Here is an 8662-nt window from a genome sequence, read left to right on the forward strand (position 1 = left end):
TGAATTAAAAATTAAGATACCATGAAAACTGTCTTTACAGTAGTACCTCGGGTTAAGAATTTAATTTATTCTGTAGGTCCGTTCTTAACCTGAAACTTTTCTTAACCTGAGGTACCACTTTAACTAATGGGGCCTCCCGCTGCCACCATGGCACCACCACATGATTTCTGTTCTCATCCTGAAGCAAAGTTCTTAACCCGAGGTACCATTTCTGGGTTAGCAGAGTCTGTAACCTGAAGCGTCTGTAACCTGAAGTTTCTGTAACCCGAGGTACCACTGTATTACTGTTATTATTATTTCATAAAATCTATATGTCACTTGGTTGCTTTAAAAAACAACAACACATCCTCAAAGTAGTTTGCATATATACTAAATGCTGAGTATTTGGAGTTTAAGAGTGGGGAGGAAGCAAAATGAAGAATTCTAGAAACAGAAGCATGCCGCACTGCTACATTGTGCCGCAGGTCTCACTTGTACAAAACGATTTAAAACGTGAATTGGATTAACGTATGATACATACCCCTTATGTATGCACCCCTTATGTATCTAAGGTATGTTAAAGCAGTCACTCAGCTTCGTTTCATAACCATTTCTGTGGGAGACTTGGAGGTACACGTCCTAAAGGAAATGAACTGTTTTGACTTTTCCGTTTGCGGATGGGGCAGGAAACACCAGCACCCTCTCTCTCCTCCAAAGTCATATTAAAATGATCCATTGTGTTCCTTAGGAGATTTCATTTCACCATCTTTTTAACCTTATCAGCAAGACACTAGAAGAAAAGATGTGCGCAGGGCAATTTTCTCGGTACACCATATCTATACCTCAGAGTTATCCAGATCAGAGGCATTTACTGAAAACTATGATGTGTTGTTATGGAACTTCAAAATACACTGCATCAATGATTTGTGATTGGATAGAACAGCGGTAGCTGCACTTTGCAACAAAGTGCATTTTTGTAGGACTGGTGGTGATGCAAGAGACACAGATAGTAGCTGACAGAAATCCTGTGTGCATGTTTTAAGATAACAGATCTTAGAAGAGCTGTAAGGCTGGTGGAGCTGTAAGGTTATTATGCCAAAGAAACAAACAAAACATTACAGTTTGATTAGACTTTCTGAGTTTCATCAGGTTCATACTGGTAACGGGTACAGGTGGCAACCATTTTAAATGCGTCTGATTGACGCATGAGTGCCAATGTGCAGGTCCTTTTTGACCTGGAAGAGGGAGGAACGGGGGCAGGATGGGGATTGGCTTATGAACGCCCCGCTGATGCACGCCTTGACTCAGAACGCAACCCCCAGGGAAATGGGGAGTTGTCTGTAGTCCCTTGCATATGTTTCTGGTTGAGAGTTGTCCTGCACTATGAGTTTTCTTGTAGGTATATTTCACCTTAAGTTTTTGGAAGAAGGTTGCTGCAGCTGCCAATGTGCTGGTCAGAAGCATTCTCTGAAGACACGCTTTCAGCCCTAATAGTAGTAGTAATAATAATAATAATTGTACCCCATCCATCTGACTGGGGTGCCCCAGCCACTCTGAGTGGCTTCCAGAATATATAAAAACATAATAAAACATTAAATCTTAAAGAGCTTCCCTATACAGGGCTGCCTTCCTAAGCGTTTTATAATTACTCATTTCCTTAACATCTGATGGGAGGGCGTTCCACAGGGAAGGCGCCACTACCGAGAAGGCCCTGTGCCTGGTTACCTGTAACCTCACTTCTTGCAGTGCGGAAACCATCAGAAGGCCCTCAGTGTTGGCCCTCAGCATCCTGGCTGAATGACGGGAGGTGGAGACGCTCCTTCAGGTATACTGGGCTGAGGCCTTTTAGGGCTTTGAAGGTGAGCAACAACACTTTGAATTGTCCTCGGGGAAATACTGGGAGTCAATGTAGGTATTTCAGGAGCAGTGTTATATGGTCTTGACGGCTGCTCCCGTTCACCAGTCTCCCTGCCAATTCTGTATTAGTTGTAATTTCCGAGTCACCTTCGAAGGTAGAGTGCATTGCAGTAGTCCAAGTAGTACTGGGAGCCAAGTGGAGCATGTATTTGTTTTCCTTTCTGTTCTGCCTGGTGACCCCTTTTGTGACACTTTAAGCCTTTAACAGCCACCTGAGCTATTCCAGTTAAACGGCTCATGACCACAATTCCTCAAGGACCGTTTCTCCCCATATAAATCAACCCAGACTCTGCGAGCATCTTCAGAGGCCCTTCTTCGTGTGCCTCCTCCATGAGAGGTTTTGGAGAGTAGCAACATGAGAACAGACCTTTTCTGCAGCGGCTCCCCATTTGTGGAATGCTCTCCCCAGGGAGGTTTGCCTGGCACCTTAATTAAAGATCTTTAGGCACCAAGCAAAAACATTCCTCTTCAACCGGACCTTTGGCTGATTGACAAACCTTTTAAATGTGTTGGGGGGGTGTTATTTTTTGTTCTGCTTTGTTTTATTCTGACTATTTATTTATGCTTTTATCCTGTATTTTTTTCTTTGGAACTGAGATATTTGGATGATGTTTAGTATAGAAATTTAATAAATAAATAAAAAAATAAAATATCTAAAAAGTGAGGAGCTCCAAAACTGCCCAGCCTGCCCACTCAATTAGCTCTGTTCTAAGGTATACTGGAAGGGACGCGGGTGGCGCTGTGGGTTAAACCACAGAGCGCAGGACTTGCCGATCAGTGGTTCGAATCCCTGCAACGGGGTGAGCTCCATTGCTCGGTCCCTGCTCCTGCCAACCTAGCAGTTCAAAAGCACGTCAAATTGCAAGTAGATAAATAGGTACCGCTCTGGCGGGAAGGTAAACGGCATTTTCGTGCACTGCTCTGGTTCGCCAGAAGCAGCTTAGTCATGCCGGCCACATGACCCGGAAGCTGTACGCCGGCTCCCTTGGCCAATAAAGCGAGATGAGCACCACAACCCCAGAGTTGGCCACGACTGGACCTAATGGTCAGGGGTCCCTTTACCTTTACCTTTAAGGTACACTGGCAGCACATCCCAACATTTAAAGCACATCCAACACACATTTGAAGCACAGGTCCCTCTCCCAAAGAACCCTGGGAACTGCAGTTAGTTAAGGGTATTATGAACTGTAGGTCTGTGGGGAAGGGAACTACAATTCCCAGGATTAATTGGGGGTAAATCATAGGCTTTAAATGTGTGCTGAATGCACTTCAGATTAGCCCTAAACCTGTGATGTGTGTATTCAAGCTGCCCCAGTCCTTGCTAGTTAGCCCACCTCCAACATTGCCCCTTCTCTACATTTTTCAGTCTAGGCACCTCTTAATCACTTTTCTATGGGCACCAACAGGGGCAAATCCTGCAATGCCTGTTTTTATTGTACCAACACTGTCTCAGAGTAGTGGTTCACTGTGCCACTTTTGTGCGGTAGTTGTGTGCGCACACGTTGTTTTTAAGAGCACACTATTTTTGGCAAGGGCTTTTTCCTCGTTCCCCTTTGTTAAAAGATATTGGATATTGGCACAATGCAAAACCCAAACGAGGAGCCACCGCTGGCCAAATAACAAAGGGCTCCTGTGCTTGGGAGGTGCAATGAATATCTGTCATCATTGCTTAAAGAAATGTGCTCAAGCCCTAAGGACAACTCTAGCTTTTGCCGCAAGCGAAGCAAGTCTCGGAATCTGGTGAAGCGATGATATGGTAAAAAGATGCATTCGTTTCCCTTCCCCGAAGGCGTGCTGAATTTTTACGGACATTTATCTGACCACTAGGCTGTGTGAGAGAGAGAAGGCGGGAGGTGGGCACAGTACAGGAAGGTGGAGTTATGAAGGGAAGGATTTCAGAGCAGCATAGTCACTGAGCACTCAGTTAAGTCTTTGCCATTTTTTGATACGAGCAGTGAGGTACTAAAATGCCCCCACAGAGAACTACGGGAGGGGTGGCGAGTGATTCAAACTCTTCTATATTTGTACAGTAGACAAATTATTGGACAGTTCTGCTTTATTGCTGACATTCTGCTTTAGCTGAGGGTAACAAGGCTGCCGTTAAGACTTTATGCTTTGCCGTATCCAAGAGGTCCTCCCTTCCAGTTCTACGATTCTGTGGGGGGGGGGGAGGCCTCCGTGGCTGACTGACATTAAATTTGGTGTCCTGTGAAGAAACATTCCCTTGCTTTGTGTTGCGGCTCTCCTTTTCTCATACCTACAGAATGCCAAGAGCTTTCAAAATGCATTACCATGCAAATATCTTGGGTCCCTTTACTACACATTTATATTGCAGGGTAATCAATAAATTATTATTTCAATATTTATTGGAATCCCAGAATAAGAAAGAAGACAGATTACACAAATCCATCTCAGTTGATTAATGGCTGCTCCAGCAACAGGCATACACTGATGGAGTGGGTCAGTATGCAGACTATATTACTGAATATTTCAGCTGGGTTGTAAATATAGTATCTGTTTCTCTTAGGGACTGTCACACTGAGTGCAGTATAAAAGGCTATAAATTTCAACAGATTAATTAACTCTTTGGTTACTGGGGCTGTGTGTCACCTATCCTGGCACCTAATAAAAAATCCTTTAATGCCACGACATAAAGAAGGGCCTCTTTGGAAATGAGTTATTAACAGCATTTTGTGAATAGATGGAGAAATTGTAGCCCAGCCATTTAAGTGTCATAAAGTGCAGCGAGGGCTGCTGGAGGCCTCAGAGGGATGCCAGGCAATACCATAACAATCAAATCTGAGATGGAAGAGGGATTGAGCTGTCCACTCAGAATTTTTATATTGTCAAAGAGCAGCGAGGAAATAATGTGATCAAGAAGTGAATTAACCTTGTGTGTGGAAGGAAAGGGGATGATCTGATGGAAAAGGCAGTAAAGTAAAAATCACTCCATAATGTCGACATTGCAAGCTGGCCATCAGGGGCTCCTAATGTCTGCAGGCTCTCGGAGAACAGATCCAATCCTCTAAGTACCATAAACCTATTACCTACATTAGGTGGTAATTGGAATCCATTTATTCATGCTTTTTAAGTTCTTAAGGGGTCCTGCTGTTGTACACCCGTAACACATTAATTTCAACAAACAGTTTATCTTTTTTTAGAAGAAGGAAAAAAAACCTTGAAAAGACCGCAGTAGGCATTCTATGGGGGACAATTAATACTCCATGATGAATGAAAGAATTATGTACAGAATAAAAATGTGAATTCATTAGCCTATCATACCAGAGGATTTAATCCAGGTTTGTAGGCAACATTGCTCTCCATGTCCACCTCTCCTGGCAATAAATCCTAAAGGGCCATTACTATGATTTGATAAATCTTTATTTGAGAGCTGTATCAGGAGGAACAGTGTTCACAACTCAACCCCGTGACACGGAATCAGTTTTGGCGGTTCTGCAAAACAAGTAGGATGAAGCCAAACTTGAGAAACAAATAAGGAGATGCATTCAGATGTCAGCTCATCAATACTTATTTATGTATGAAATTTCTTACTCTTCCTTTACCGTAATGTCCCAAGGCAGGTTACAACCATGACATGCACAACTAGAAAACAATTCTGACCATAAAACAAGGTAAAAGCAATAAAGAAATCAGTTCCATGTATAAAACAATTCAAATCAATTGCATATATAAAAACAGTTAAAACAGGGCCAATACAGATGCAGGCTGGGATAAAGATCTCCACTTAAAAGCTTTGTTGGAAACGGACGGTCTTATGTTGCCAAAATGCAACAGAGACAGGACTTGTCTAATGGGAGGGAATCCCCAAAGGAGAGGTACAACCATGCAAAAGGCCCGATTCATAGGCCATATGGAACGGACCTCCCGATAACATGCTATCTATCTGCAGGAGGCCCTATTCTGCAGAGCACAGTGATCAGTTGGATATCTAAAGGATGACACAATATTTTAGGTAAAGAATATTTTAGGTGTGCCCAAGCTGTATAGGGCTTTGTACACCGGTGACAGCACCTTGAACTTAGCTTGGTATCTAACTGGCAGTCCTATTCCTGTATCGTATGGAATGGTCCTTCTCATCAGATGGTATCGGCAAGAGACCCTCTCCTGCAGAGCACAGTATATCACACAGAGTGCGTACAACTCTAACATGTTGAGTCCCCAAACCAGAGTACGAGTATTCCCGGACGTGCTCCTGTAGAGGTCATGTAACCCACGTGAGATCATGTAGCCCAAAAGATACACTTTTTTCAGGGCCATACATTTTGGGGTACCATGCGAGATCGCTGCCCTGAAAAAATGTGCTTGGGGGGAGGCCAGATCTTGGTGCAAAAGTGTGCAAGATCATAACACCCAAAATGGCTGGTTACTGCCAGCTGGACTTAACTGTTATTCCCAAGCATGCTGCCTTGCACATTTATCGCATGGATCCCAGCTGGTTGGACAAATGAGTCAGGCTGTACACACAGAGATACCTTTAAAGCACATTTTGCACCTCAAAGAATTCTGGGCATGGTAGTTAGGCATTGCTGGGAATTAGGTGAACTAGTGTCCAGAATACTTTCAGAGGAAAAATGTGGTTCAAATGTGAAGTCCAGAGGAGAAATGACCGCTGGGAGGAGCGAAGAGAAAAGAAAGGCCATGGTACACCTGCCAACAGCACAAGCAGACGCCTTCATCTGCCCCTGCTGCAACAAAACATGTCTCTCCTTTATCAGTCTCTACAGCCACAGCAGGCGCTGTAACCTTCCAACAGTTTGACTTCACTTCCAAAGGTACACTTCGCCATTGTCTCCCAAGACAAATGGATGCCGGCCGCTCAAGAGTATGGAGTAAAGTGAGAGCGGTTAAAGAAAATAAATGAGTGATTTTCCCAAGGTCTGTATGATGGTTTGGTGACCATAGTCAACAGATGATCCTAGCTAGTCAATAAATTTACATAGCAGAGCCCCCACTGACAAATGTGGAACTTGGGATATATTTCTGAAACCAACATCAGGTGAAGGTGAACGGAAGCAAAAGCATGTTCAAAGCTATTTATGTTATGCCAGGAGTTCCAGAAAGGTGGGGGAGGCTGGCATGCAGGAAATAGGAATTTGACTGGGTCACCTCCAACACGAATACACTATGACACCTCCCTTAGCTGATGGAATAACTCTTGAGAGGTGAAAACCTGAGGAGTTACTTTTCTTCCTGATAGATTGCTTTTGGAATTAGGGAGGAAAGAGACTTGGTTGATGGTGGGGCGAAAGAGCCTATGGCACATAATGATTTCTTCAAAGGAGATTATGAATATTATCAGCTGTCCTCTCAAATCAGAACTGATATAGCATCATCATTCCCAAGTTCTTTATTCACTTTCAAATATGTTTGTTGTTGTTGTTTAGTCGTTTAGTCATGTCCGACTCTTTGTGACCCCATGGACCAGAGCACGCCAGGCACTCTTGTCTTCCACTGCCCCCGCAATTTGGTCAAACTCATGCTGGTAGCTTCGAGAACACTATCCAACCATCTCATCCTCTGTCGTCCCTTCTCCTTGTGCCCTCCATCTTTCCCAACATTGGGGTCTTTTCCAGGGAGTCTTCTCTTCTCATGAGGTGGCTAAAGTATTGGAGCCTCAGCTTCACAATCTGTCCTTCCAGTGAGCATTCAGGGCTGATTTCCTTAAGAATGGATAGGTTTGATCTTCTTGCAGTCCATGGGACTCTCAAGAGTCTCCTCCAGCACCATCAAATATGTTTATCACCCACCAAACCAGACCTTGACTTTCATATTGTCACATAACATCTTTTTTATACTATCTACTTCCCACCTGTTCTGGAGCATCCAAGGACAAGAGAGTCACTCATAATCCCATCGTATATTTGTTTTCTGGCCTAGAAATGTTTACTTCCTTTTCAGTCTCTGCAAAATATCTAGATCCAGAAACATTAGACTTTTGCAGGGTTTCAGTTACACCTCATATTGCAAACTTTGGCTTACATTCAGAGAATCCCATTCTTCATTGTTTGAAAACAAACAAGACTCTGCCTGGAGGCTGCAGACATAGACACCCAAGAAAGCGAAGACTCGACTGCTAATAGCTTTATCTAGTTCTTCTACTGAAGAGTCAGAGAATGGACAGAATGCTTAGTTTAGTTCCATTTCCAACATGGAATACACAAATGGGTGACATGCTAGGAATCTGAACTATACATCTTGAAGCTCGCTGAAGGAAGGGTAATGTGGCAAATGTGGAGTCTTGAAGCTCGCTGAAGGAAGGGTAATGTGGCAAATGTGGAGTCTGAATCCAGAGAAAGTTATTTCTTCTTTCCCTTCCAAGTATGCCATCAATTCCATTAACTCCCAGCCCATTCAATGCTACGCCATTTTCAAGCTGCACATAACTTTGAATTCACCGTTTTGCTGCTATCTAGCAAAGCAGCATAGAATCACAGAATTACAGAATTGTAGAGTTGGAAGGGACCCTGAGGGTCATCTGAGAGTCATCTAGTCCATCCTTCTGCAATGCAGGAATCTCAACATGCGGTCCCCTGTCCAAATTGAAACCATACTGCACCCCAGAGCTGTGGGATGCAGGGAACAGCCTGTTGGCGAAGGCTGCATGGAATAATTGTACAACGGGACTTATTTCTTAATGCATACGCTTGCCCTGTAAGATGGCGCTTCAAATTCAGTGCAATGGTTTCTCCAGTTGTTAATCAGGGTTGCACAGTGATTGAACAAATCATATAAATTCACTTATTTG

The sequence above is a fragment of the Podarcis melisellensis genome, assembly GCF_964234715.1.
Source record: "Podarcis melisellensis genome assembly, chromosome: 7".
In the NCBI taxonomy this organism is placed as follows: Eukaryota; Metazoa; Chordata; class Lepidosauria; order Squamata; family Lacertidae; genus Podarcis; species Podarcis melisellensis.